Source organism: Schistocerca serialis, unplaced genomic scaffold, assembly GCF_023864345.2.
Source record: "Schistocerca serialis cubense isolate TAMUIC-IGC-003099 unplaced genomic scaffold, iqSchSeri2.2 HiC_scaffold_439, whole genome shotgun sequence".
Taxonomy (NCBI): domain Eukaryota; kingdom Metazoa; phylum Arthropoda; class Insecta; order Orthoptera; family Acrididae; genus Schistocerca; species Schistocerca serialis.
Genome location: NW_026048017.1, coordinates 1 through 24982, shown reverse-complemented (window position 1 = coordinate 24982; position 24982 = coordinate 1). Strand labels below are relative to the sequence as shown.

Here is a 24982-nt window from a genome sequence, read left to right as displayed (position 1 = left end):
AGAGCAACTTGTGACTGCCCCTTCAATTGAAGACGTTAAAAACGGACGGAATTTGCAGTCGTAATACCAGAGCATCGAAACTACTTGGAACTCTTGTGTATATGAACGCGTCCGCGCCTTTGTACTCTGTTCCCTTCAGCCCTGCAAACCAACCAACCATCGTGTCCGTGCACATAAGAGTAGTAAAGAATGGAGAACAGCGCAGTTTGGTTGTGCTTGGGGGCGTAGCTCAGTTGGTAGAGCGTTCGCTTTGCATGTGAAAGGTCCCGGGTTCAAGCCCCGGCGCCTCCATGTTTTGTGGTCAGTTCGTGGCAAGTGTTGGTCGCGGCGAGCCTAAAGGCACGCAAGATGTTGCAAAGCCAGCGTCACAGACTCGTATACTGACGTAAGGAGAGCAAGACGTAAATGTGAGGACCGGCTGTTGTCGAGGTGTCATCGAGTGCAAATCTGCCTTAGGTAAAACGGCCTAACCTCAGTGAAGTCTAGAGAGTGAACAACACTTTCGTCTACCTCAGAGCGTTGGCCGAACGCTATTTTCGACGTCGTGCGTGCCACTTTGATTTTGGCCGACTACGATTCGATACAGAATCCAGGAAACCTGAAAGACACCCTCACAGACACATTGAGAGTAGTGTTTGTCTGCGGAATAATTGGAGTGCAAGGGTCTGTGCAATTGATATGGCTGTATGTAGCGCAGTTCGTCAGCAGGGGGGCGTAGCTCAGATGGTAGAGCGCTCGCTTAGCATGCGAGAGGTACTGGGATCGATACCCAGCGCCTCCAGAATTTTTAACACACCAACATGCGCACACTGCCATGCAAGTGGAATAATTCACAGCCAGAAAATGTGTCAAGGCAGATACGAGCGAACGATTAGCAGCCACAATTGGCAAGCGTGCTGTAATGCGCAGGAAGTACCCTCCTCCCACCACTACACTTAATTTAGAAACAGTACACGTGTTCCCATAAGATTCTCAAACGTATGTCGGAAAGATCAGCCTTGCGCCGAATTCACAAAAATCCCACTGCACATTCCAATTCTTTACGTGCAGTCGGCTGCTACTGGTGTTGCTAGTTGTGACTGCTGATGACAGATGCCGTAGCAATCAATTCATGGAGTGAGTTGTATGTTTTGCGATACTCTGTCTCTGACAAGCAAGCAGAGGTGACATAGGCGCGAATACGGGAAGCTTGCAGCCCCCTCGCTGCCTGCAGACACCGAGCAGCCACACTAGGTGGGCGGCCTAAGCCGTCGGCGAAATGTGCTCACTCGCTTGGGCGCGACGTCAAGCTCTAAATAAGGCTGTCACTAGCGTGAGCGTTGCGTGAGCGTCGTGTAAAGTCGGAAAAGTCGTCTGCATGGGTGAGTGCCATGTTTGGGGAGCGTTTTCGTAGTTTGCGCAGTGCAATGGAGACGCGGAAACTTGTTGTGGCCCAGTCTTTTGCAGTTGGACGACAAGAGTGGTACACAGTAGTAAAGTGCGAGGCAGTGAGTTGGCATGAACAGTCGAGTGCACAATGGGGCTTCAGATGTGCTTGTTACCTCAGGTGCTGTGTGATTGTCGACATGGAGTGAAAACAGAGCAACTTGTGACTGCCCCTTCAATTTAAGACGTTAAAAACGGACGGAATTTGCAGTCGTAATACCAGAGCATCGAAACTACTTGGAACTCTTGTGTATATGAACGCGTCCGCGCCTTTGTACTCTGTTCCCTTCAGCCCTGCAAACCAACCAACCATCGTGTCCGTGCACATAAGAGTAGTAAAGAATGGAGAACAGCGCAGTTTGGTTGTGCTTGGGGGGCGTAGCTCAGTTGGTAGAGCGTTCGCTTTGCATGTGAAAGGTCCCGGGTTCAAGCCCCGGCGCCTCCATGTTTTGTGGTCAGTTCGTGGCAAGTGTTGGTCGCGGCGAGCCTAAAGGCACGCAAGATGTTGCAAAGCCAGCGTCACAGACTCGTATACTGACGTAAGGAGAGCAAGACGTAAATGTGAGGACCGGCTGTTGTCGAGGTGTCATCGAGTGCAAATCTGCCTTAGGTTAAAACGGCCTAACCTCAGTGAAGTCTAGAGAGTGAACAACACTTTCGTCTACCTCAGAGCGTTGGCCGAACGCTATTTTCGACGTCGTGCGTGCCACTTTGATTTTGCCGACTACGATTCGATACAGAATCCAGGAAACCTGAAAGACACCCTCACAGACACATTGAGAGTAGTGTTTGTCTGCGGAATAATTGGAGTGCAAGGGTCTGTGCAATTGATATGGCTGTATGTAGCGCAGTTCGTCAGCAGGGGGCGTAGCTCAGATGGTAGAGCGCTCGCTTAGCATGCGAGAGGTACTGGGATCGATACCCAGCGCCTCCAGAATTTTTAACACACCAACATGCGCACACTGCCATGCAAGTGGAATAATTCACAGCCAGAAAATGTGTCAAGGCAGATACGAGCGAACGATTAGCAGCCACAATTGGCAAGCGTGCTGTAATGCGCAGGAAGTACCCTCCTCCCACCACTACACTTAATTTAGAAACAGTACACGTGTTCCCATAAGATTCTCAAACGTATGTCGGAAAGATCAGCCTTGCGCCGAATTCACAAAAATCCCACTGCACATTCCAATTCTTTACGTGCAGTCGGCTGCTACTGGTGTTGCTAGTTGTGACTGCTGATGACAGATGCCGTAGCAATCAATTCATGGAGTGAGTTGTATGTTTTGCGATACTCTGTCTCTGACAAGCAAGCAGAGGTGACATAGGCGCGAATACGGGAAGCTTGCAGCCCCTCGCTGCCTGCAGACACCGAGCAGCCACACTAGGTGGGCGGCCTAAGCCGTCGGCGAAATGTGCTCACTCGCTTGGGCGCGACGTCAAGCTCTAAATAAGGCTGTCACTAGCGTGAGCGTTGCGTGAGCGTCGTGTAAAGTCGGAAAAGTCGTCTGCATGGGTGAGTGCCATGTTTGGGGAGCGTTTCGTAGTTTGCGCAGTGCAATGGAGACGCGGAAACTTGTTGTGGCCCAGTCTTTTGCAGTTGGACGACAAGAGTGGTACACAGTAGTAAAGTGCGAGGCAGTGAGTTGGCATGAACAGTCGAGTGCACAATGGGGCTTCAGATGTGCTTGTTACCTCAGGTGCTGTGTGATTGTCGACATGGAGTGAAAACAGAGCAACTTGTGACTGCCCCTTCAATTTAAGACGTTAAAAACGGACGGAATTTGCAGTCGTAATACCAGAGCATCGAAACTACTTGGAACTCTTGTGTATATGAACGCGTCCGCGCCTTTGTACTCTGTTCCCTTCAGCCCTGCAAACCAACCAACCATCGTGTCCGTGCACATAAGAGTAGTAAAGAATGGAGAACAGCGCAGTTTGGTTGTGCTTGGGGGCGTAGCTCAGTTGGTAGAGCGTTCGCTTTGCATGTGAAAGGTCCCGGGTTCAAGCCCGCGCGCCTCCATGTTTTGTGGTCAGTTCGTGGCAAGTGTTGGTCGCGGCGAGCCTAAAGGCACGCAAGATGTTGCAAAGCCAGCGTCACAGACTCGTATACTGACGTAAGGAGAGCAAGACGTAAATGTGAGGACCGGCTGTTGTCGAGGTGTCATCGAGTGCAAATCTGCCTTAGGTAAAACGGCCTAACCTCAGTGAAGTCTAGAGAGTGAACAACACTTTCGTCTACCTCAGAGCGTTGGCCGAACGCTATTTTCGACGTCGTGCGTGCCACTTTGATTTTGGCCGACTACGATTCGATACAGAATCCAGGAAACCTGAAAGACACCCTCACAGACACATTGAGAGTAGTGTTTGTCTGCGGAATAATTGGAGTGCAAGGGTCTGTGCAATTGATATGGCTGTATGTAGCGCAGTTCGTCAGCAGGGGGCGTAGCTCAGATGGTAGAGCGCTCGCTTAGCATGCGAGAGGTACTGGGATCGATACCCAGCGCCTCCAGAATTTTTAACACACCAACATGCGCACACTGCCATGCAAGTGGAATAATTCACAGCCAGAAAATGTGTCAAGGCAGATACGAGCGAACGATTAGCAGCCACAATTGGCAAGCGTGCTGTAATGCGCAGGAAGTACCCTCCTCCCACCACTACACTTAATTTAGAAACAGTACACGTGTTCCCATAAGATTCTCAAACGTATGTCGGAAAGATCAGCCTTGCGCCGAATTCACAAAAATCCCACTGCACATTCCAATTCTTTACGTGCAGTCGGCTGCTACTGGTGTTGCTAGTTGTGACTGCTGATGACAGATGCCGTAGCAATCAATTCATGGAGTGAGTTGTATGTTTTGCGATACTCTGTCTCTGACAAGCAAGCAGAGGTGACATAGGCGCGAATACGGGAAGCTTGCAGCCCCTCGCTGCCTGCAGACACCGAGCAGCCACACTAGGTGGGCGGCCTAAGCCGTCGGCGAAATGTGCTCACTCGCTTGGGCGCGACGTCAAGCTCTAAATAAGGCTGTCACTAGCGTGAGCGTTGCGTGAGCGTCGTGTAAAGTCGGAAAAGTCGTCTGCATGGGTGAGTGCCATGTTTGGGGAGCGTTTCGTAGTTTGCGCAGTGCAATGGAGACGCGGAAACTTGTTGTGGCCCAGTCTTTTGCAGTTGGACGACAAGAGTGGTACACAGTAGTAAAGTGCGAGGCAGTGAGTTGGCATGAACAGTCGAGTGCACAATGGGGCTTCAGATGTGCTTGTTACCTCAGGTGCTGTGTGATTGTCGACATGGAGTGAAAACAGAGCAACTTGTGACTGCCCCTTCAATTTAAGACGTTAAAAACGGACGGAATTTGCAGTCGTAATACCAGAGCATCGAAACTACTTGGAACTCTTGTGTATATGAACGCGTCCGCGCCTTTGTACTCTGTTCCCTTCAGCCCTGCAAACCAACCAACCATCGTGTCCGTGCACATAAGAGTAGTAAAGAATGGAGAACAGCGCAGTTTGGTTGTGCTTGGGGGCGTAGCTCAGTTGGTAGAGCGTTCGCTTTGCATGTGAAAGGTCCCGGGTTCAAGCCCCGGCGCCTCCATGTTTTGTGGTCAGTTCGTGGCAAGTGTTGGTCGCGGCGAGCCTAAAGGCACGCAAGATGTTGCAAAGCCAGCGTCACAGACTCGTATACTGACGTAAGGAGAGCAAGACGTAAATGTGAGGACCGGCTGTTGTCGAGGTGTCATCGAGTGCAAATCTGCCTTAGGTAAAACGGCCTAACCTCAGTGAAGTCTAGAGAGTGAACAACACTTTCGTCTACCTCAGAGCGTTGGCCGAACGCTATTTTCGACGTCGTGCGTGCCACTTTGATTTTGGCCGACTACGATTCGATACAGAATCCAGGAAACCTGAAAGACACCCTCACAGACACATTGAGAGTAGTGTTTGTCTGCGGAATAATTGGAGTGCAAGGGTCTGTGCAATTGATATGGCTGTATGTAGCGCAGTTCGTCAGCAGGGGGCGTAGCTCAGATGGTAGAGCGCTCGCTTAGCATGCGAGAGGTACTGGGATCGATACCCAGCGCCTCCAGAATTTTTAACACACCAACATGCGCACACTGCCATGCAAGTGGAATAATTCACAGCCAGAAAATGTGTCAAGGCAGATACGAGCGAACGATTAGCAGCCACAATTGGCAAGCGTGCTGTAATGCGCAGGAAGTACCCTCCTCCCACCACTACACTTAATTTAGAAACAGTACACGTGTTCCCATAAGATTCTCAAACGTATGTCGGAAAGATCAGCCTTGCGCCGAATTCACAAAAATCCCACTGCACATTCCAATTCTTTACGTGCAGTCGGCTGCTACTGGTGTTGCTAGTTGTGACTGCTGATGACAGATGCCGTAGCAATCAATTCATGGAGTGAGTTGTATGTTTTGCGATACTCTGTCTCTGACAAGCAAGCAGAGGTGACATAGGCGCGAATACGGGAAGCTTGCAGCCCCTCGCTGCCTGCAGACACCGAGCAGCCACACTAGGTGGGCGGCCTAAGCCGTCGGCGAAATGTGCTCACTCGCTTGGGCGCGACGTCAAGCTCTAAATAAGGCTGTCACTAGCGTGAGCGTTGCGTGAGCGTCGTGTAAAGTCGGAAAAGTCGTCTGCATGGGTGAGTGCCATGTTTGGGGAGCGTTTCGTAGTTTGCGCAGTGCAATGGAGACGCGGAAACTTGTTGTGGCCCAGTCTTTTGCAGTTGGACGACAAGAGTGGTACACAGTAGTAAAGTGCGAGGCAGTGAGTTGGCATGAACAGTCGAGTGCACAATGGGGCTTCAGATGTGCTTGTTACCTCAGGTGCTGTGTGATTGTCGACATGGAGTGAAAACAGAGCAACTTGTGACTGCCCCTTCAATTTAAGACGTTAAAAACGGACGGAATTTGCAGTCGTAATACCAGAGCATCGAAACTACTTGGAACTCTTGTGTATATGAACGCGTCCGCGCCTTTGTACTCTGTTCCCTTCAGCCCTGCAAACCAACCAACCATCGTGTCCGTGCACATAAGAGTAGTAAAGAATGGAGAACAGCGCAGTTTGGTTGTGCTTGGGGGCGTAGCTCAGTTGGTAGAGCGTTCGCTTTGCATGTGAAAGGTCCCGGGTTCAAGCCCCGGCGCCTCCATGTTTTGTGGTCAGTTCGTGGCAAGTGTTGGTCGCGGCGAGCCTAAAGGCACGCAAGATGTTGCAAAGCCAGCGTCACAGACTCGTATACTGACGTAAGGAGAGCAAGACGTAAATGTGAGGACCGGCTGTTGTCGAGGTGTCATCGAGTGCAAATCTGCCTTAGGTAAAACGGCCTAACCTCAGTGAAGTCTAGAGAGTGAACAACACTTTCGTCTACCTCAGAGCGTTGGCCGAACGCTATTTTCGACGTCGTGCGTGCCACTTTGATTTTGGCCGACTACGATTCGATACAGAATCCAGGAAACCTGAAAGACACCCTCACAGACACATTGAGAGTAGTGTTTGTCTGCGGAATAATTGGAGTGCAAGGGTCTGTGCAATTGATATGGCTGTATGTAGCGCAGTTCGTCAGCAGGGGGCGTAGCTCAGATGGTAGAGCGCTCGCTTAGCATGCGAGAGGTACTGGGATCGATACCCAGCGCCTCCAGAATTTTTAACACACCAACATGCGCACACTGCCATGCAAGTGGAATAATTCACAGCCAGAAAATGTGTCAAGGCAGATACGAGCGAACGATTAGCAGCCACAATTGGCAAGCGTGCTGTAATGCGCAGGAAGTACCCTCCTCCCACCACTACACTTAATTTAGAAACAGTACACGTGTTCCCATAAGATTCTCAAACGTATGTCGGAAAGATCAGCCTTGCGCCGAATTCACAAAAATCCCACTGCACATTCCAATTCTTTACGTGCAGTCGGCTGCTACTGGTGTTGCTAGTTGTGACTGCTGATGACAGATGCCGTAGCAATCAATTCATGGAGTGAGTTGTATGTTTTGCGATACTCTGTCTCTGACAAGCAAGCAGAGGTGACATAGGCGCGAATACGGGAAGCTTGCAGCCCCTCGCTGCCTGCAGACACCGAGCAGCCACACTAGGTGGGCGGCCTAAGCCGTCGGCGAAATGTGCTCACTCGCTTGGGCGCGACGTCAAGCTCTAAATAAGGCTGTCACTAGCGTGAGCGTTGCGTGAGCGTCGTGTAAAGTCGGAAAAGTCGTCTGCATGGGTGAGTGCCATGTTTGGGGAGCGTTTCGTAGTTTGCGCAGTGCAATGGAGACGCGGAAACTTGTTGTGGCCCAGTCTTTTGCAGTTGGACGACAAGAGTGGTACACAGTAGTAAAGTGCGAGGCAGTGAGTTGGCATGAACAGTCGAGTGCACAATGGGGCTTCAGATGTGCTTGTTACCTCAGGTGCTGTGTGATTGTCGACATGGAGTGAAAACAGAGCAACTTGTGACTGCCCCTTCAATTTAAGACGTTAAAAACGGACGGAATTTGCAGTCGTAATACCAGAGCATCGAAACTACTTGGAACTCTTGTGTATATGAACGCGTCCGCGCCTTTGTACTCTGTTCCCTTCAGCCCTGCAAACCAACCAACCATCGTGTCCGTGCACATAAGAGTAGTAAAGAATGGAGAACAGCGCAGTTTGGTTGTGCTTGGGGGCGTAGCTCAGTTGGTAGAGCGTTCGCTTTGCATGTGAAAGGTCCCGGGTTCAAGCCCCGGCGCCTCCATGTTTTGTGGTCAGTTCGTGGCAAGTGTTGGTCGCGGCGAGCCTAAAGGCACGCAAGATGTTGCAAAGCCAGCGTCACAGACTCGTATACTGACGTAAGGAGAGCAAGACGTAAATGTGAGGACCGGCTGTTGTCGAGGTGTCATCGAGTGCAAATCTGCCTTAGGTAAAACGGCCTAACCTCAGTGAAGTCTAGAGAGAGTGAACAACACTTTCGTCTACCTCAGAGCGTTGGCCGAACGCTATTTTCGACGTCGTGCGTGCCACTTTGATTTTGGCCGACTACGATTCGATACAGAATCCAGGAAACCTGAAAGACACCCTCACAGACACATTGAGAGTAGTGTTTGTCTGCGGAATAATTGGAGTGCAAGGGTCTGTGCAATTGATATGGCTGTATGTAGCGCAGTTCGTCAGCAGGGGGCGTAGCTCAGATGGTAGAGCGCTCGCTTAGCATGCGAGAGGTACTGGGATCGATACCCAGCGCCTCCAGAATTTTTAACACACCAACATGCGCACACTGCCATGCAAGTGGAATAATTCACAGCCAGAAAATGTGTCAAGGCAGATACGAGCGAACGATTAGCAGCCACAATTGGCAAGCGTGCTGTAATGCGCAGGAAGTACCCTCCTCCCACCACTACACTTAATTTAGAAACAGTACACGTGTTCCCATAAGATTCTCAAACGTATGTCGGAAAGATCAGCCTTGCGCCGAATTCACAAAAATCCCACTGCACATTCCAATTCTTTACGTGCAGTCGGCTGCTACTGGTGTTGCTAGTTGTGACTGCTGATGACAGATGCCGTAGCAATCAATTCATGGAGTGAGTTGTATGTTTTGCGATACTCTGTCTCTGACAAGCAAGCAGAGGTGACATAGGCGCGAATACGGGAAGCTTGCAGCCCCTCGCTGCCTGCAGACACCGAGCAGCCACACTAGGTGGGCGGCCTAAGCCGTCGGCGAAATGTGCTCACTCGCTTGGGCGCGACGTCAAGCTCTAAATAAGGCTGTCACTAGCGTGAGCGTTGCGTGAGCGTCGTGTAAAGTCGGAAAAGTCGTCTGCATGGGTGAGTGCCATGTTTGGGGAGCGTTTCGTAGTTTGCGCAGTGCAATGGAGACGCGGAAACTTGTTGTGGCCCAGTCTTTTGCAGTTGGACGACAAGAGTGGTACACAGTAGTAAAGTGCGAGGCAGTGAGTTGGCATGAACAGTCGAGTGCACAATGGGGCTTCAGATGTGCTTGTTACCTCAGGTGCTGTGTGATTGTCGACATGGAGTGAAAACAGAGCAACTTGTGACTGCCCCTTCAATTTAAGACGTTAAAAACGGACGGAATTTGCAGTCGTAATACCAGAGCATCGAAACTACTTGGAACTCTTGTGTATATGAACGCGTCCGCGCCTTTGTACTCTGTTCCCTTCAGCCCTGCAAACCAACCAACCATCGTGTCCGTGCACATAAGAGTAGTAAAGAATGGAGAACAGCGCAGTTTGGTTGTGCTTGGGGGCGTAGCTCAGTTGGTAGAGCGTTCGCTTTGCATGTGAAAGGTCCCGGGTTCAAGCCCCGGCGCCTCCATGTTTTGTGGTCAGTTCGTGGCAAGTGTTGGTCGCGGCGAGCCTAAAGGCACGCAAGATGTTGCAAAGCCAGCGTCACAGACTCGTATACTGACGTAAGGAGAGCAAGACGTAAATGTGAGGACCGGCTGTTGTCGAGGTGTCATCGAGTGCAAATCTGCCTTAGGTAAAACGGCCTAACCTCAGTGAAGTCTAGAGAGTGAACAACACTTTCGTCTACCTCAGAGCGTTGGCCGAACGCTATTTTCGACGTCGTGCGTGCCACTTTGATTTTGGCCGACTACGATTCGATACAGAATCCAGGAAACCTGAAAGACACCCTCACAGACACATTGAGAGTAGTGTTTGTCTGCGGAATAATTGGAGTGCAAGGGTCTGTGCAATTGATATGGCTGTATGTAGCGCAGTTCGTCAGCAGGGGGCGTAGCTCAGATGGTAGAGCGCTCGCTTAGCATGCGAGAGGTACTGGGATCGATACCCAGCGCCTCCAGAATTTTTAACACACCAACATGCGCACACTGCCATGCAAGTGGAATAATTCACAGCCAGAAAATGTGTCAAGGCAGATACGAGCGAACGATTAGCAGCCACAATTGGCAAGCGTGCTGTAATGCGCAGGAAGTACCCTCCTCCCACCACTACACTTAATTTAGAAACAGTACACGTGTTCCCATAAGATTCTCAAACGTATGTCGGAAAGATCAGCCTTGCGCCGAATTCACAAAAATCCCACTGCACATTCCAATTCTTTACGTGCAGTCGGCTGCTACTGGTGTTGCTAGTTGTGACTGCTGATGACAGATGCCGTAGCAATCAATTCATGGAGTGAGTTGTATGTTTTGCGATACTCTGTCTCTGACAAGCAAGCAGAGGTGACATAGGCGCGAATACGGGAAGCTTGCAGCCCCTCGCTGCCTGCAGACACCGAGCAGCCACACTAGGTGGGCGGCCTAAGCCGTCGGCGAAATGTGCTCACTCGCTTGGGCGCGACGTCAAGCTCTAAATAAGGCTGTCACTAGCGTGAGCGTTGCGTGAGCGTCGTGTAAAGTCGGAAAAGTCGTCTGCATGGGTGAGTGCCATGTTTGGGGAGCGTTTCGTAGTTTGCGCAGTGCAATGGAGACGCGGAAACTTGTTGTGGCCCAGTCTTTTGCAGTTGGACGACAAGAGTGGTACACAGTAGTAAAGTGCGAGGCAGTGAGTTGGCATGAACAGTCGAGTGCACAATGGGGCTTCAGATGTGCTTGTTACCTCAGGTGCTGTGTGATTGTCGACATGGAGTGAAAACAGAGCAACTTGTGACTGCCCCTTCAATTTAAGACGTTAAAAACGGACGGAATTTGCAGTCGTAATACCAGAGCATCGAAACTACTTGGAACTCTTGTGTATATGAACGCGTCCGCGCCTTTGTACTCTGTTCCCTTCAGCCCTGCAAACCAACCAACCATCGTGTCCGTGCACATAAGAGTAGTAAAGAATGGAGAACAGCGCAGTTTGGTTGTGCTTGGGGGCGTAGCTCAGTTGGTAGAGCGTTCGCTTTGCATGTGAAAGGTCCCGGGTTCAAGCCCCGGCGCCTCCATGTTTTGTGGTCAGTTCGTGGCAAGTGTTGGTCGCGGCGAGCCTAAAGGCACGCAAGATGTTGCAAAGCCAGCGTCACAGACTCGTATACTGACGTAAGGAGAGCAAGACGTAAATGTGAGGACCGGCTGTTGTCGAGGTGTCATCGAGTGCAAATCTGCCTTAGGTAAAACGGCCTAACCTCAGTGAAGTCTAGAGAGTGAACAACACTTTCGTCTACCTCAGAGCGTTGGCCGAACGCTATTTTCGACGTCGTGCGTGCCACTTTGATTTTGGCCGACTACGATTCGATACAGAATCCAGGAAACCTGAAAGACACCCTCACAGACACATTGAGAGTAGTGTTTGTCTGCGGAATAATTGGAGTGCAAGGGTCTGTGCAATTGATATGGCTGTATGTAGCGCAGTTCGTCAGCAGGGGGCGTAGCTCAGATGGTAGAGCGCTCGCTTAGCATGCGAGAGGTACTGGGATCGATACCCAGCGCCTCCAGAATTTTTAACACACCAACATGCGCACACTGCCATGCAAGTGGAATAATTCACAGCCAGAAAATGTGTCAAGGCAGATACGAGCGAACGATTAGCAGCCACAATTGGCAAGCGTGCTGTAATGCGCAGGAAGTACCCTCCTCCCACCACTACACTTAATTTAGAAACAGTACACGTGTTCCCATAAGATTCTCAAACGTATGTCGGAAAGATCAGCCTTGCGCCGAATTCACAAAAATCCCACTGCACATTCCAATTCTTTACGTGCAGTCGGCTGCTACTGGTGTTGCTAGTTGTGACTGCTGATGACAGATGCCGTAGCAATCAATTCATGGAGTGAGTTGTATGTTTTGCGATACTCTGTCTCTGACAAGCAAGCAGAGGTGACATAGGCGCGAATACGGGAAGCTTGCAGCCCCTCGCTGCCTGCAGACACCGAGCAGCCACACTAGGTGGGCGGCCTAAGCCGTCGGCGAAATGTGCTCACTCGCTTGGGCGCGACGTCAAGCTCTAAATAAGGCTGTCACTAGCGTGAGCGTTGCGTGAGCGTCGTGTAAAGTCGGAAAAGTCGTCTGCATGGGTGAGTGCCATGTTTGGGGAGCGTTTCGTAGTTTGCGCAGTGCAATGGAGACGCGGAAACTTGTTGTGGCCCAGTCTTTTGCAGTTGGACGACAAGAGTGGTACACAGTAGTAAAGTGCGAGGCAGTGAGTTGGCATGAACAGTCGAGTGCACAATGGGGCTTCAGATGTGCTTGTTACCTCAGGTGCTGTGTGATTGTCGACATGGAGTGAAAACAGAGCAACTTGTGACTGCCCCTTCAATTAAGACGTTAAAAACGGACGGAATTTGCAGTCGTAATACCAGAGCATCGAAACTACTTGGAACTCTTGTGTATATGAACGCGTCCGCGCCTTTGTACTCTGTTCCCTTCAGCCCTGCAAACCAACCAACCATCGTGTCCGTGCACATAAGAGTAGTAAAGAATGGAGAACAGCGCAGTTTGGTTGTGCTTGGGGGCGTAGCTCAGTTGGTAGAGCGTTCGCTTTGCATGTGAAAGGTCCCGGGTTCAAGCCCCGGCGCCTCCATGTTTTGTGGTCAGTTCGTGGCAAGTGTTGGTCGCGGCGAGCCTAAAGGCACGCAAGATGTTGCAAAGCCAGCGTCACAGACTCGTATACTGACGTAAGGAGAGCAAGACGTAAATGTGAGGACCGGCTGTTGTCGAGGTGTCATCGAGTGCAAATCTGCCTTAGGTAAAACGGCCTAACCTCAGTGAAGTCTAGAGAGTGAACAACACTTTCGTCTACCTCAGAGCGTTGGCCGAACGCTATTTTCGACGTCGTGCGGTGCCACTTTGATTTTGGCCGACTACGATTCGATACAGAATCCAGGAAACCTGAAAGACACCCTCACAGACACATTGAGAGTAGTGTTTGTCTGCGGAATAATTGGAGTGCAAGGGTCTGTGCAATTGATATGGCTGTATGTAGCGCAGTTCGTCAGCAGGGGGTCGTAGCTCAGATGGTAGAGCGCTCGCTTAGCATGCGAGAGGTACTGGGATCGATACCCAGCGCCTCCAGAATTTTTAACACACCAACATGCGCACACTGCCATGCAAGTGGAATAATTCACAGCCAGAAAATGTGTCAAGGCAGATACGAAGCGAACGATTAGCAGCCACAATTGGCAAGCGTGCTGTAATGCGCAGGAAGTAACCCTCCTCCCACCACTACACTTAATTTAGAAACAGTACACGTGTTCCATAAGATTCTCAAACGTATGTCGGAAAGATCAGCCTTGCGCCGAATTCACAAAAATCCCACTGCACATTCCAATTCTTTACGTGCAGTCGGCTGCTACTGGTGTTGCTAGTTGTGACTGCTGATGACAGATGCCGTAGCAATCAATTCATGGAGTGAGTTGTATGTTTTGCGATACTCTGTCTCTGACAAGCAAGCAGAGGTGACATAGGCGCGAATACGGGGAAGCTTGCAGCCCCTCGCTGCCTGCAGACACCGAGGCAGCCACACTAGGTGGGGCGGCCCTAAGCCGTCGGCGAAATTGTGCTCACTCGCTTGGGCGCGACGTCAAGCTCTAAATAAGGCTGTCACTAGCGTGAGCGTTGGCGTGAGCGTCGTGTAAAGTCGGAAAAAAGTTCGTCTGCATGGGTGAGTGCCATGTTTGGGGAGCGTTTCGTAGTTTGCGCAGTGCAATGGAGACGCGGAAACTTGTTGTGGCCCAGTCTTTTGCAGTTGGACGACAAGAGTGGTACACAGTAGTAAAGTGCGAGGGCAGTGAGTTGGCATGAACAGTCGAGTGGCACAATGGGGCTTCAGATGTGCTTGTTACCCTCAGGTGCTGTGTGATTGTCGACATGGAGTGAAAACAGAGCAACTTGTGACTGCCCCCTTCAATTTAAGACGTTAAAAACGGACGGAATTTGCAGTCGTAATACCAGAGCATCGAAACTACTTGGAACTCTTGTGTATATGAACGCGTCCGCGCCTTTTGTACTCTGTTCCCTTCAGCCCTGCAAACCAACCAACTCATCGTGTCCGTGCACATAAGAGTAGTAAAGAATGGAGAACAGCGCAGTTTGGTTGTGCTTGGGGGGCGTAGCTCAGTTGGGTAGAGCGTTCGCTTTGCATGTGAAAGGTCCCGGGGTTCAAGCCCCGGCCGCCTCCATGTTTTGTGGTCAGTTCGTGGCAAGTGTTGGTCGCGGCGAGCCTAAAGGCACGCAAGATGTTGCAAAGCCAGCGTCACAGACTCGTATAACTGACGTAAGGAGAGCAAGACGTAAATGTGAGGACCGGCTGTTTGTCGAGGTGTCATCGAGTGCAAATCTGCCTTAGGTAAAACGGCCTAACCTCAGTGAAGTCTAGAGAAGTGAACAACACTTTCGTCTACCTCAGAGCGTTGGCCGAACGCTATTTTCGACGTCGTGCGTGCCACTTTGATTTTGGCCCGACTACGATTCGATACAGAATCCAGGAAACCTGAAAGACACCCTCACAGACACATTGAGAGTAGTGTTTGTCTGGCGGAATAATTGGAGTGCAAGGGTCTGTGCAATTGATATGGGCTGTATGTAGCGCAGTTGGCGTAGCTCAGATGGTAGAGCGCTCGCTTAGCATGCGAGAGGTACTGGGATCGATACCCAGCGCCTCCAGAATTTTTAACACACCAACATGCGCACACTGCCATGCAAGTGGAATAATTCACAGCCAGAAAATGTGTCAAGGCAGATACGAGCGAACGATTAGCAGCCACAATTGGCAAGCGTGCTGTAATGCGCAGGAAGTACCCTCCTCCCACCACTACACTTAATTTAGAAACAGTACACGTGTTCCCATAAGATTCTCAAACGTATGTCGGAAAGATCAGCCTTGCGCCGAATTCACAAAAATCCCACTGCACATTCCAATTCTTTACGTGCAGTCGGCTGCTACTGGTGTTGCTAGTTGTGACTGCTGATGACAGATGCCGTAGCAATCAATTCATGGAGTGAGTTGTATGTTTTGCGATACTCTGTCTCTGACAAGCAAGCAGAGGTGACATAGGCGCGAATACGGGAAGCTTGCAGCCCCTCGCTGCCTGCAGACACCGAGCAGCCACACTAGGTGGGCGGCCTAAGCCGTCGGCGAAATGTGCTCACTCGCTTGGGCGCGACGTCAAGCTCTAAATAAGGCTGTCACTAGCGTGAGCGTCGTGTAAAGTCGGAAAAGTCGTCTGCATGGGTGAGTGCCATGTTTGGGGAGCGTTTCGTAGTTTGCGCAGTGCAATGGAGACGCGGAAACTTGTTGTGGCCCAGTCTTTTGCAGTTGGACGACAAGAGTGGTACACAGTAGTAAAGTGCGAGGCAGTGAGTTGGCATGAACAGTCGAGTGCACAATGGGGCTTCAGATGTGCTTGTTACCTCAGGTGCTGTGTGATTGTCGACATGGAGTGAAAACAGAGCAACTTGTGACTGCCCCTTCAATTTAAGACGTTAAAAACGGACGGAATTTGCAGTCGTAATACCAGAGCATCGAAACTACTTGGAACTCTTGTGTATATGAACGCGTCCGCGCCTTTGTACTCTGTTCCCTTCAGCCCTGCAAACCAACCAACCATCGTGTCCGTGCACATAAGAGTAGTAAAGAATGGAGAACAGCGCAGTTTGGTTGTGCTTGGGGGCGTAGCTCAGTTGGTAGAGCGTTCGCTTTGCATGTGAAAGGTCCCGGGTTCAAGCCCCGGCGCCTCCATGTTTTGTGGTCAGTTCGTGGCAAGTGTTGGTCGCGGCGAGCCTAAAGGCACGCAAGATGTTGCAAAGCCAGCGTCACAGACTCGTATACTGACGTAAGGAGAGCAAGACGTAAATGTGAGGACCGGCTGTTGTCGAGGTGTCATCGAGTGCAAATCTGCCTTAGGTAAAACGGCCTAACCTCAGTGAAGTCTAGAGAGTGAACAACACTTTCGTCTACCTCAGAGCGTTGGCCGAACGCTATTTTCGACGTCGTGCGTGCCACTTTGATTTTGGCCGACTACGATTCGATACAGAATCCAGGAAACCTGAAAGACACCCTCACAGACACATTGAGAGTAGTGTTTGTCTGCGGAATAATTGGAGTGCAAGGGTCTGTGCAATTGATATGGCTGTATGTAGCGCAGTTCGTCAGCAGGGGGGCGTAGCTCAGATGGTAGAGCGCTCGCTTAGCATGCGAGAGGTACTGGGATCGATACCCAGCGCCTCCAGAATTTTTAACACACCAACATGCGCACACTGCCATGCAAGTGGAATAATTCACAGCCAGAAAATGTGTCAAGGCAGATACGAGCGAACGATTAGCAGCCACAATTGGCAAGCGTGCTGTAATGCGCAGGAAGTACCCTCCTCCCACCACTACACTTAATTTAGAAACAGTACACGTGTTCCCATAAGATTCTCAAACGTATGTCGGAAAGATCAGCCTTGCGCCGAATTCACAAAAATCCCACTGCACATTCCAATTCTTTACGTGCAGTCGGCTGCTACTGGTGTTGCTAGTTGTGACTGCTGATGACAGATGCCGTAGCAATCAATTCATGGAGTGAGTTGTATGTTTTGCGATACTCTGTCTCTGACAAGCAAGCAGAGGTGACATAGGCGCGAATACGGGAAGCTTGCAGCCCCTCGCTGCCTGCAGACACCGAGCAGCCACACTAGGTGGGCGGCCTAAGCCGTAGGCGAAATGTGCTCACTCGCTTGGGCGCGACGTCAAGCTCTAAATAAGGCTGTCACTAGCGTGAGCGTTGCGTGAGCGTCGTGTAAAGTCGGAAAAGTCGTCTGCATGGGTGAGTGCCATGTTTGGGGAGCGTTTCGTAGTTTGCGCAGTGCAATGGAGACGCGGAAACTTGTTGTGGCCCAGTCTTTTGCAGTTGGACGACAAGAGTGGTACACAGTAGTAAAGTGCGAGGCAGTGAGTTGGCATGAACAGTCGAGTGCACAATGGGGCTTCAGATGTGCTTGTTACCTCAGGTGCTGTGTGATTGTCGACATGGAGTGAAAACAGAGCAACTTGTGACTGCCCCTTCAATTTAAGACGTTAAAAACGGACGGAATTTGCAGTCGTAATACCAGAGCATCGAAACTACTTGGAACTCTTGTGTATATGAACGCGTCCGCGCCTTTGTACTCTGTTCCCTTCAGCCCTGCAAACCAACCAACCATCGTGTCCGTGCACATAAGAGTAGTAAAGAATGGAGAACAGCGCAGTTTGGTTGTGCTTGGGGGCGTAGCTCAGTTGGTAGAGCGTTCGCTTTGCATGTGAAAGGTCCCGGGTTCAAGCCCCGGCGCCTCCATGTTTTGTGGTCAGTTCGTGGCAAGTGTTGGTCGCGGCGAGCCTAAAGGCACGCAAGATGTTGCAAAGCCAGCGTCACAGACTCGTATACTGACGTAAGGAGAGCAAGACGTAAATGTGAGGACCGGCTGTTGTCGAGGTGTCATCGAGTGCAAATCTGCCTTAGGTAAAACGGCCTAACCTCAGTGAAGTCTAGAGAGTGAACAACACTTTCGTCTACCTCAGAGCGTTGGCCGAACGCTATTTTCGACGTCGTGCGTGCCACTTTGATTTTGGCCGACTACGATTCGATACAGAATCCAGGAAACCTGAAAGACACCCTCACAGACACATTGAGAGTAGTGTTTGTCTGCGGAATAATTGGAGTGCAAGGGTCTGTGCAATTGATATGGCTGTATGTAGCGCAGTTCGTCAGCAGGGGGCGTAGCTCAGATGGTAGAGCGCTCGCTTAGCATGCGAGAGGTACTGGGATCGATACCCAGCGCCTCCAGAATTTTTAACACACCAACATGCGCACACTGCCATGCAAGTGGAATAATTCACAGCCAGAAAATGTGTCAAGGCAGATACGAGCGAACGATTAGCAGCCACAATTGGCAAGCGTGCTGTAATGCGCAGGAAGTACCCTCCTCCCACCACTACACTTAATTTAGAAACAGTACACGTGTTCCCATAAGATTCTCAAACGTATGTCGGAAAGATCAGCCTTGCGCCGAATTCACAAAAATCCCACTGCACATTCCAATTCTTTACGTGCAGTCGGCTGCTACTGGTGTTGCTAGTTGTGACTGCTGATGACAGATGCCGTAGCAATCAATTCATGGAGTGAGTTGTATGTTTTGCGATACTCTGTCTCTGACAAGCAAGCAGAGGTGACATAGGCGCGAATACGGGAAGCTTGCAGCCCCTCGCTGCCTGCAGACACCGAGCAGCCACACTAGGTGGGCGGCCTAAGCCGTCGGCGAAATGTGCTCACTCGCTTGGGCGCGACGTCAAGCTCTAAATAAGGCTGTCACTAGCGTGAGCGTTGCGTGAGCGTCGTGTAAAGTCGGAAAAGTCGTCTGCATGGGTGAGTGCCATGTTTGGGGAGCGTTTCGTAGTTTGCGCAGTGCAATGGAGACGCGGAAACTTGTTGTGGCCCAGTCTTTTGCAGTTGGACGACAAGAGTGGTACACAGTAGTAAAGTGCGAGGCAGTGAGTTGGCATGAACAGTCGAGTGCACAATGGGGCTTCAGATGTGCTTGTTACCTCAGGTGCTGTGTGATTGTCGACATGGAGTGAAAACAGAGCAACTTGTGACTGCCCCTTCAATTTAAGACGTTAAAAACGGACGGAATTTGCAGTCGTAATACCAGAGCATCGAAACTACTTGGAACTCTTGTGTATATGAACGCGTCCGCGCCTTTGTACTCTGTTCCCTTCAGCCCTGCAAACCAACCAACCATCGTGTCCGTGCACATAAGAGTAGTAAAGAATGGAGAACAGCGCAGTTTGGTTGTGCTTGGGGGCGTAGCTCAGTTGGTAGAGCGTTCGCTTTGCATGTGAAAGGTCCCGGGTTCAAGCCCCGGCGCCTCCATGTTTTGTGGTCAGTTCGTGGCAAGTGTTGGTCGCGGCGAGCCTAAAGGCACGCAAGATGTTGCAAAGCCAGCGTCACAGACTCGTATACTGACGTAAGGAGAGCAAGACGTAAATGTGAGGACCGGCTGTTGTCGAGGTGTCATCGAGTGCAAATCTGCCTTAGGTAAAACGGCCTAACCTCAGTGAAGTCTAGAGAGTGAACAACACTTTCGTCTACCTCAGAGCGTTGGCCGAACGCTATTTTCGACGTCGTGCGTGCCACTTTGATTTTGGCCGACTACGATTCGATACAGAATCCAGGAAACCTGAAAGACACCCTCACAGACACATTGAGAGTAGTGTTTGTCTGCGGAATAATTGGAGTGCAAGGGTCTGTGCAATTGATATGGCTGTATGTAGCGCAGTTCGTCAAGCAGGGGGCGTAGCTCAGATGGTAGAGCGCTCGCTTAGCATGCGAGAGGTACTGGGATCGATACCCAGCGCCTCCAGAATTTTTAACACACCAACATGCGCACACTGCCATGCAAGTGGAATAATTCACAGCCAGAAAATGTGTCAAGGCAGATACGAGCGAACGATTAGCAGCCACAATTGGCAAGCGTGCTGTAATGCGCAGGAAGTACCCTCCTCCCACCACTACACTTAATTTAGAAACAGTACACGTGTTCCCATAAGATTCTCAAACGTATGTCGGAAAGATCAGCCTTGCGCCGAATTCACAAAAATCCCACTGCACATTCCAATTCTTTACGTGCAGTCGGCTGCTACTGGTGTTGCTAGTTGTGACTGCTGATGACAGATGCCGTAGCAATCAATTCATGGAGTGAGTTGTATGTTTTGCGATACTCTGTCTCTGACAAGCAAGCAGAGGTGACATAGGCGCGAATACGGGAAGCTTGCAGCCCCTCGCTGCCTGCAGACACCGAGCAGCCACACTAGGTGGGCGGCCTAAGCCGTCGGCGAAATGTGCTCACTCGCTTGGGCGCGACGTCAAGCTCTAAATAAGGCTGTCACTAGCGTGAGCGTCGTGTAAAGTCGGAAAAGTCGTCTGCATGGGTGAGTGCCATGTTTGGGGAGCGTTTCGTAGTTTGCGCAGTGCAATGGAGACGCGGAAACTTGTTGTGGCCCAGTCTTTTGCAGTTGGACGACAAGAGTGGTACACAGTAGTAAAGTGCGAGGCAGTGAGTTGGCATGAACAGTCGAGTGCACAATGGGGCTTCAGATGTGCTTGTTACCTCAGGTGCTGTGTGATTGTCGACATGGAGTGAAAACAGAGCAACTTGTGACTGCCCCTTCAATTTAAGACGTTAAAAACGGACGGAATTTGCAGTCGTAATACCAGAGCATCGAAACTACTTGGAACTCTTGTGTATATGAACGCGTCCGCGCCTTTGTACTCTGTTCCCTTCAGCCCTGCAAACCAACCAACCATCGTGTCCGTGCACATAAGAGTAGTAAAGAATGGAGAACAGCGCAGTTTGGTTGTGCTTGGGGGCGTAGCTCAGTTGGTAGAGCGTTCGCTTTGCATGTGAAAGGTCCCGGGTTCAAGCCCCGGCGCCTCCATGTTTTGTGGTCAGTTCGTGGCAAGTGTTGGTCGCGGCGAGCCTAAAGGCACGCAAGATGTTGCAAAGCCAGCGTCACAGACTCGTATACTGACGTAAGGAGAGCAAGACGTAAATGTGAGGACCGGCTGTTGTCGAGGTGTCATCGAGTGCAAATCTGCCTTAGGTAAAACGGCCTAACCTCAGTGAAGTCTAGAGAGTGAACAACACTTTCGTCTACCTCAGAGCGTTGGCCGAACGCTATTTTCGACGTCGTGCGTGCCACTTTGATTTTGGCCGACTACGATTCGATACAGAATCCAGGAAACCTGAAAGACACCCTCACAGACACATTGAGAGTAGTGTTTGTCTGCGGAATAATTGGAGTGCAAGGGTCTGTGCAATTGATATGGCTGTATGTAGCGCAGTTCGTCAGCAGGGGGCGTAGCTCAGATGGTAGAGCGCTCGCTTAGCATGCGAGAGGTACTGGATCGATACCCAGCGCCTCCAGAATTTTTAACACACCAACATGCGCACACTGCCATGCAAGTGGAATAATTCACAGCCAGAAAATGTGTCAAGGCAGATACGAGCGAACGATTAGCAGCCACAATTGGCAAGCGTGCTGTAATGCGCAGGAAGTACCCTCCTCCCACCACTACACTTAATTTAGAAACAGTACACGTGTTCCCATAAGATTCTCAAACGTATGTCGGAAAGATCAGCCTTGCGCCGAATTCACAAAAATCCCACTGCACATTCCAATTCTTTACGTGCAGTCGGCTGCTACTGGTGTTGCTAGTTGTGACTGCTGATGACAGATGCCGTAGCAATCAATTCATGGAGTGAGTTGTATGTTTTGCGATACTCTGTCTCTGACAAGCAAGCAGAGGTGACATAGGCGCGAATACGGGAAGCTTGCAGCCCCTCGCTGCCTGCAGACACCGAGCAGCCACACTAGGTGGGCGGCCTAAGCCGTAGGCGAAATGTGCTCACTCGCTTGGGCGCGACGTCAAGCTCTAAATAAGGCTGTCACTAGCGTGAGCGTTGCGTGAGCGTCGTGTAAAGTCGGAAAAGTCGTCTGCATGGGTGAGTGCCATGTTTGGGGAGCGTTTCGTAGTTTGCGCAGTGCAATGGAGACGCGGAAACTTGTTGTGGCCCAGTCTTTTGCAGTTGGACGACAAGAGTGGTACACAGTAGTAAAGTGCGAGGCAGTGAGTTGGCATGAACAGTCGAGTGCACAATGGGGCTTCAGATGTGCTTGTTACCTCAGGTGCTGTGTGATTGTCGACATGGAGTGAAAACAGAGCAACTTGTGACTGCCCCTTCAATTTAAGACGTTAAAAACGGACGGAATTTGCAGTCGTAATACCAGAGCATCGAAACTACTTGGAACTCTTGTGTATATGAACGCGTCCGCGCCTTTGTACTCTGTTCCCTTCAGCCCTGCAAACCAACCAACCATCGTGTCCGTGCACATAAGAGTAGTAAAGAATGGAGAACAGCGCAGTTTTGGTTGTGCTTGGGGGCGTAGCTCAGTTGGTAGAGCGTTCGCTTTGCATGTGAAAGGTCCCGGGTTCAAGCCCCGGCGCCTCCATGTTTTGTGGTCAGTTCGTGGCAAGTGTTGGTCGCGGCGAGCCTAAAGGCACGCAAGATGTTGCAAAGCCAGCGTCACAGACTCGTATACTGACGTAAGGAGAGCAAGACGTAAATGTGAGGACCGGCTGTTGTCGAGGTGTCATCGAGTGCAAATCTGCCTTAGGTAAAACGGCCTAACCTCAGTGAAGTCTAGAGAGTGAACAACACTTTCGTCTACCTCAGAGCGTTGGCCGAACGCTATTTTCGACGTCGTGCGTGCCACTTTGATTTTGGCCGACTACGATTCGATACAGAATCCAGGAAACCTGAAAGACACCCTCACAGACACATTGAGAGTAGTGTTTGTCTGCGGAATAATTGGAGTGCAAGGGTCTGTGCAATTGATATGGCTGTATGTAGCGCAGTTCGTCAGCAGGGGGCGTAGCTCAGATGGTAGAGCGCTCGCTTAGCATGCGAGAGGTACTGGGATCGATACCCAGCGCCTCCAGAATTTTTAACACACCAACATGCGCACACTGCCATGCAAGTGGAATAATTCACAGCCAGAAAATGTGTCAAGGCAGATACGAGCGAACGATTAGCAGCCACAATTGGCAAGCGTGCTGTAATGCGCAGGAAGTACCCTCCTCCCACCACTACACTTAATTTAGAAACAGTACAACGTGTTCCCATAAGATTCTCAAACGTATGTCGGAAAGATCAGCCTTGCGCCGAATTCACAAAAATCCCACTGCACATTCCAATTCTTTACGTGCAGTCGGCTGCTACTGGTGTTGCTAGTTGTGACTGCTGATGACAGATGCCGTAGCAATCAATTCATGGAGTGAGTTGTATGTTTTGCGATACTCTGTCTCTGACAAGCAAGCAGAGGTGACATAGGCGCGAATACGGGAAGCTTGCAGCCCCTCGCTGCCTGCAGACACCGAGCAGCCACACTAGGTGGGCGGCCTAAGCCGTCGGCGAAATGTGCTCACTCGCTTGGGCGCGACGTCAAGCTCTAAATAAGGCTGTCACTAGCGTGAGCGTCGTGTAAAGTCGGAAAAGTCGTCTGCATGGGTGAGTGCCATGTTTGGGGAGCGTTTCGTAGTTTGCGCAGTGCAATGGAGACGCGGAAACTTGTTGTGGCCCAGTCTTTTGCAGTTGGACGACAAGAGTGGTACACAGTAGTAAAGTGCGAGGCAGTGAGTTGGCATGAACAGTCGAGTGCACAATGGGGCTTCAGATGTGCTTGTTACCTCAGGTGCTGTGTGATTGTCGACATGGAGTGAAAACAGAGCAACTTGTGACTGCCCCTTCAATTTAAGACGTTAAAAACGGACGGAATTTGCAGTCGTAATACCAGAGCATCGAAACTACTTGGAACTCTTGTGTATATGAACGCGTCCGCGCCTTTGTACTCTGTTCCCTTCAGCCCTGCAAACCAACCAACCATCGTGTCCGTGCACATAAGAGTAGTAAAGAATGGAGAACAGCGCAGTTTGGTTGTGCTTGGGGCGTAGCTCAGTTGGTAGAGCGTTCGCTTTGCATGTGAAAGGTCCCGGGTCAAGCCCCGGCGCCTCCATGTTTTGTGGTCAGTTCGTGGCAAGTGTTGGTCGCGGCGAGCCTAAAGGCACGCAAGATGTTGCAAAGCCAGCGTCACAGACTCGTATACTGACGTAAGGAGAGCAAGACGTAAATGTGAGGACCGGCTGTTGTCGAGGTTGTCATCGAGTGCAAATCTGCCTTAGGTAAAACGGCCTAACCTCAGTGAAGTCTAGAGAGTGAACAACACTTTCGTCTACCTCAGAGCGTTGGCCGAACGCTATTTTCGACGTCGTGCGTGCCACTTTGATTTTGGCCGACTACGATTCGATACAGAATCCAGGAAACCTGAAAGACACCCTCACAGACACATTGAGAGTAGTGTTTGTCTGCGGAATAATTGGAGTGCAAGGGTCTGTGCAATTGATATGGCTGTATGTAGCGCAGTTCGTCAGCAGGGGGCGTAGCTCAGATGGTAGAGCGCTCGCTTAGCATGCGAGAGGTACTGGGATCGATACCCAGCGCCTCCAGAATTTTTAACACACCAACATGCGCACACTGCCATGCAAGTGGAATAATTCACAGCCAGAAAATGTGTCAAGGCAGATACGAGCGAACGATTAGCAGCCACAATTGGCAAGCGTGCTGTAATGCGCAGGAAGTACCCTCCTCCCACCACTACACTTAATTTAGAAACAGTACACGTGTTCCCATAAGATTCTCAAACGTATGTCGGAAAGATCAGCCTTGCGCCGAATTCACAAAAATCCACTGCACATTCCAATTCTTTACGTGCAGTCGGCTGCTACTGGTGTTGCTAGTTGTGACTGCTGATGACAGATGCCGTAGCAATCAATTCATGGAGTGAGTTGTATGTTTTGCGATACTCTGTCTCTGACAAGCAAGCAGAGGTGACATAGGCGCGAATACGGGAAGCTTGCAGCCCCTCGCTGCCTGCAGACACCGAGCAGCCACACTAGGTGGGCGGCCTAAGCCGTCGGCGAAATGTGCTCACTCGCTTGGGCGCGACGTCAAGCTCTAAATAAGGCTGTCACTAGCGTGAGCGTTGCGTGAGCGTCGTGTAAAGTCGGAAAAGTCGTCTGCATGGGTGAGTGC

The 24982-nt window shown here is 50.8% G+C and overlaps 30 non-coding genes across 30 annotated transcripts; all 30 read left to right on the top strand.

Moving 5' to 3' along the window:
- Positions 1-218: 218 nt before the first annotated feature.
- Positions 219-291, top strand: Trnaa-ugc (transfer RNA alanine (anticodon UGC)). Its single transcript has one exon. It is a non-coding gene; the product is annotated as a tRNA-Ala (tRNA).
- A 417-nt stretch (positions 292-708) lies between these two features.
- Positions 709-781, top strand: Trnaa-agc (transfer RNA alanine (anticodon AGC)). Its single transcript has one exon. It is a non-coding gene; the product is annotated as a tRNA-Ala (tRNA).
- Positions 782-1797: 1016 nt separating this feature from the next.
- On the top strand, positions 1798-1870 carry Trnaa-ugc (transfer RNA alanine (anticodon UGC)). Its single transcript has one exon. It is a non-coding gene; the product is annotated as a tRNA-Ala (tRNA).
- A 416-nt stretch (positions 1871-2286) lies between these two features.
- Trnaa-agc (transfer RNA alanine (anticodon AGC)) lies at positions 2287-2359 on the top strand. Its single transcript has one exon. It is a non-coding gene; the product is annotated as a tRNA-Ala (tRNA).
- Positions 2360-3372: 1013 nt separating this feature from the next.
- On the top strand, positions 3373-3445 carry Trnaa-ugc (transfer RNA alanine (anticodon UGC)). The gene has a single exon. It is a non-coding gene; the product is annotated as a tRNA-Ala (tRNA).
- A 416-nt stretch (positions 3446-3861) lies between these two features.
- Trnaa-agc (transfer RNA alanine (anticodon AGC)) lies at positions 3862-3934 on the top strand. Its single transcript has one exon. It is a non-coding gene; the product is annotated as a tRNA-Ala (tRNA).
- Positions 3935-4947: 1013 nt separating this feature from the next.
- On the top strand, positions 4948-5020 carry Trnaa-ugc (transfer RNA alanine (anticodon UGC)). The gene has a single exon. It is a non-coding gene; the product is annotated as a tRNA-Ala (tRNA).
- A 416-nt stretch (positions 5021-5436) lies between these two features.
- Positions 5437-5509, top strand: Trnaa-agc (transfer RNA alanine (anticodon AGC)). The gene has a single exon. It is a non-coding gene; the product is annotated as a tRNA-Ala (tRNA).
- Positions 5510-6522: 1013 nt separating this feature from the next.
- Positions 6523-6595, top strand: Trnaa-ugc (transfer RNA alanine (anticodon UGC)). Its single transcript has one exon. It is a non-coding gene; the product is annotated as a tRNA-Ala (tRNA).
- Positions 6596-7011: 416 nt separating this feature from the next.
- On the top strand, positions 7012-7084 carry Trnaa-agc (transfer RNA alanine (anticodon AGC)). Its single transcript has one exon. It is a non-coding gene; the product is annotated as a tRNA-Ala (tRNA).
- A 1013-nt stretch (positions 7085-8097) lies between these two features.
- On the top strand, positions 8098-8170 carry Trnaa-ugc (transfer RNA alanine (anticodon UGC)). Its single transcript has one exon. It is a non-coding gene; the product is annotated as a tRNA-Ala (tRNA).
- A 418-nt stretch (positions 8171-8588) lies between these two features.
- Positions 8589-8661, top strand: Trnaa-agc (transfer RNA alanine (anticodon AGC)). The gene has a single exon. It is a non-coding gene; the product is annotated as a tRNA-Ala (tRNA).
- Positions 8662-9674: 1013 nt separating this feature from the next.
- On the top strand, positions 9675-9747 carry Trnaa-ugc (transfer RNA alanine (anticodon UGC)). The gene has a single exon. It is a non-coding gene; the product is annotated as a tRNA-Ala (tRNA).
- Positions 9748-10163: 416 nt separating this feature from the next.
- Positions 10164-10236, top strand: Trnaa-agc (transfer RNA alanine (anticodon AGC)). Its single transcript has one exon. It is a non-coding gene; the product is annotated as a tRNA-Ala (tRNA).
- Positions 10237-11249: 1013 nt separating this feature from the next.
- On the top strand, positions 11250-11322 carry Trnaa-ugc (transfer RNA alanine (anticodon UGC)). Its single transcript has one exon. It is a non-coding gene; the product is annotated as a tRNA-Ala (tRNA).
- Positions 11323-11738: 416 nt separating this feature from the next.
- Positions 11739-11811, top strand: Trnaa-agc (transfer RNA alanine (anticodon AGC)). The gene has a single exon. It is a non-coding gene; the product is annotated as a tRNA-Ala (tRNA).
- A 1012-nt stretch (positions 11812-12823) lies between these two features.
- Trnaa-ugc (transfer RNA alanine (anticodon UGC)) lies at positions 12824-12896 on the top strand. The gene has a single exon. It is a non-coding gene; the product is annotated as a tRNA-Ala (tRNA).
- A 417-nt stretch (positions 12897-13313) lies between these two features.
- Positions 13314-13387, top strand: Trnaa-agc (transfer RNA alanine (anticodon AGC)). Its single transcript has one exon. It is a non-coding gene; the product is annotated as a tRNA-Ala (tRNA).
- Positions 13388-14417: 1030 nt separating this feature from the next.
- Trnaa-ugc (transfer RNA alanine (anticodon UGC)) lies at positions 14418-14493 on the top strand. Its single transcript has one exon. It is a non-coding gene; the product is annotated as a tRNA-Ala (tRNA).
- A 411-nt stretch (positions 14494-14904) lies between these two features.
- On the top strand, positions 14905-14977 carry Trnaa-agc (transfer RNA alanine (anticodon AGC)). The gene has a single exon. It is a non-coding gene; the product is annotated as a tRNA-Ala (tRNA).
- Positions 14978-15979: 1002 nt separating this feature from the next.
- Positions 15980-16052, top strand: Trnaa-ugc (transfer RNA alanine (anticodon UGC)). Its single transcript has one exon. It is a non-coding gene; the product is annotated as a tRNA-Ala (tRNA).
- A 417-nt stretch (positions 16053-16469) lies between these two features.
- Trnaa-agc (transfer RNA alanine (anticodon AGC)) lies at positions 16470-16542 on the top strand. The gene has a single exon. It is a non-coding gene; the product is annotated as a tRNA-Ala (tRNA).
- A 1013-nt stretch (positions 16543-17555) lies between these two features.
- Trnaa-ugc (transfer RNA alanine (anticodon UGC)) lies at positions 17556-17628 on the top strand. Its single transcript has one exon. It is a non-coding gene; the product is annotated as a tRNA-Ala (tRNA).
- Positions 17629-18044: 416 nt separating this feature from the next.
- On the top strand, positions 18045-18117 carry Trnaa-agc (transfer RNA alanine (anticodon AGC)). Its single transcript has one exon. It is a non-coding gene; the product is annotated as a tRNA-Ala (tRNA).
- Positions 18118-19130: 1013 nt separating this feature from the next.
- Positions 19131-19203, top strand: Trnaa-ugc (transfer RNA alanine (anticodon UGC)). Its single transcript has one exon. It is a non-coding gene; the product is annotated as a tRNA-Ala (tRNA).
- A 417-nt stretch (positions 19204-19620) lies between these two features.
- Trnaa-agc (transfer RNA alanine (anticodon AGC)) lies at positions 19621-19693 on the top strand. The gene has a single exon. It is a non-coding gene; the product is annotated as a tRNA-Ala (tRNA).
- Positions 19694-20695: 1002 nt separating this feature from the next.
- Trnaa-ugc (transfer RNA alanine (anticodon UGC)) lies at positions 20696-20768 on the top strand. The gene has a single exon. It is a non-coding gene; the product is annotated as a tRNA-Ala (tRNA).
- A 1502-nt stretch (positions 20769-22270) lies between these two features.
- On the top strand, positions 22271-22343 carry Trnaa-ugc (transfer RNA alanine (anticodon UGC)). The gene has a single exon. It is a non-coding gene; the product is annotated as a tRNA-Ala (tRNA).
- Positions 22344-22759: 416 nt separating this feature from the next.
- Positions 22760-22832, top strand: Trnaa-agc (transfer RNA alanine (anticodon AGC)). Its single transcript has one exon. It is a non-coding gene; the product is annotated as a tRNA-Ala (tRNA).
- A 1491-nt stretch (positions 22833-24323) lies between these two features.
- Trnaa-agc (transfer RNA alanine (anticodon AGC)) lies at positions 24324-24396 on the top strand. The gene has a single exon. It is a non-coding gene; the product is annotated as a tRNA-Ala (tRNA).
- Positions 24397-24982: the final 586 nt, after the last annotated feature.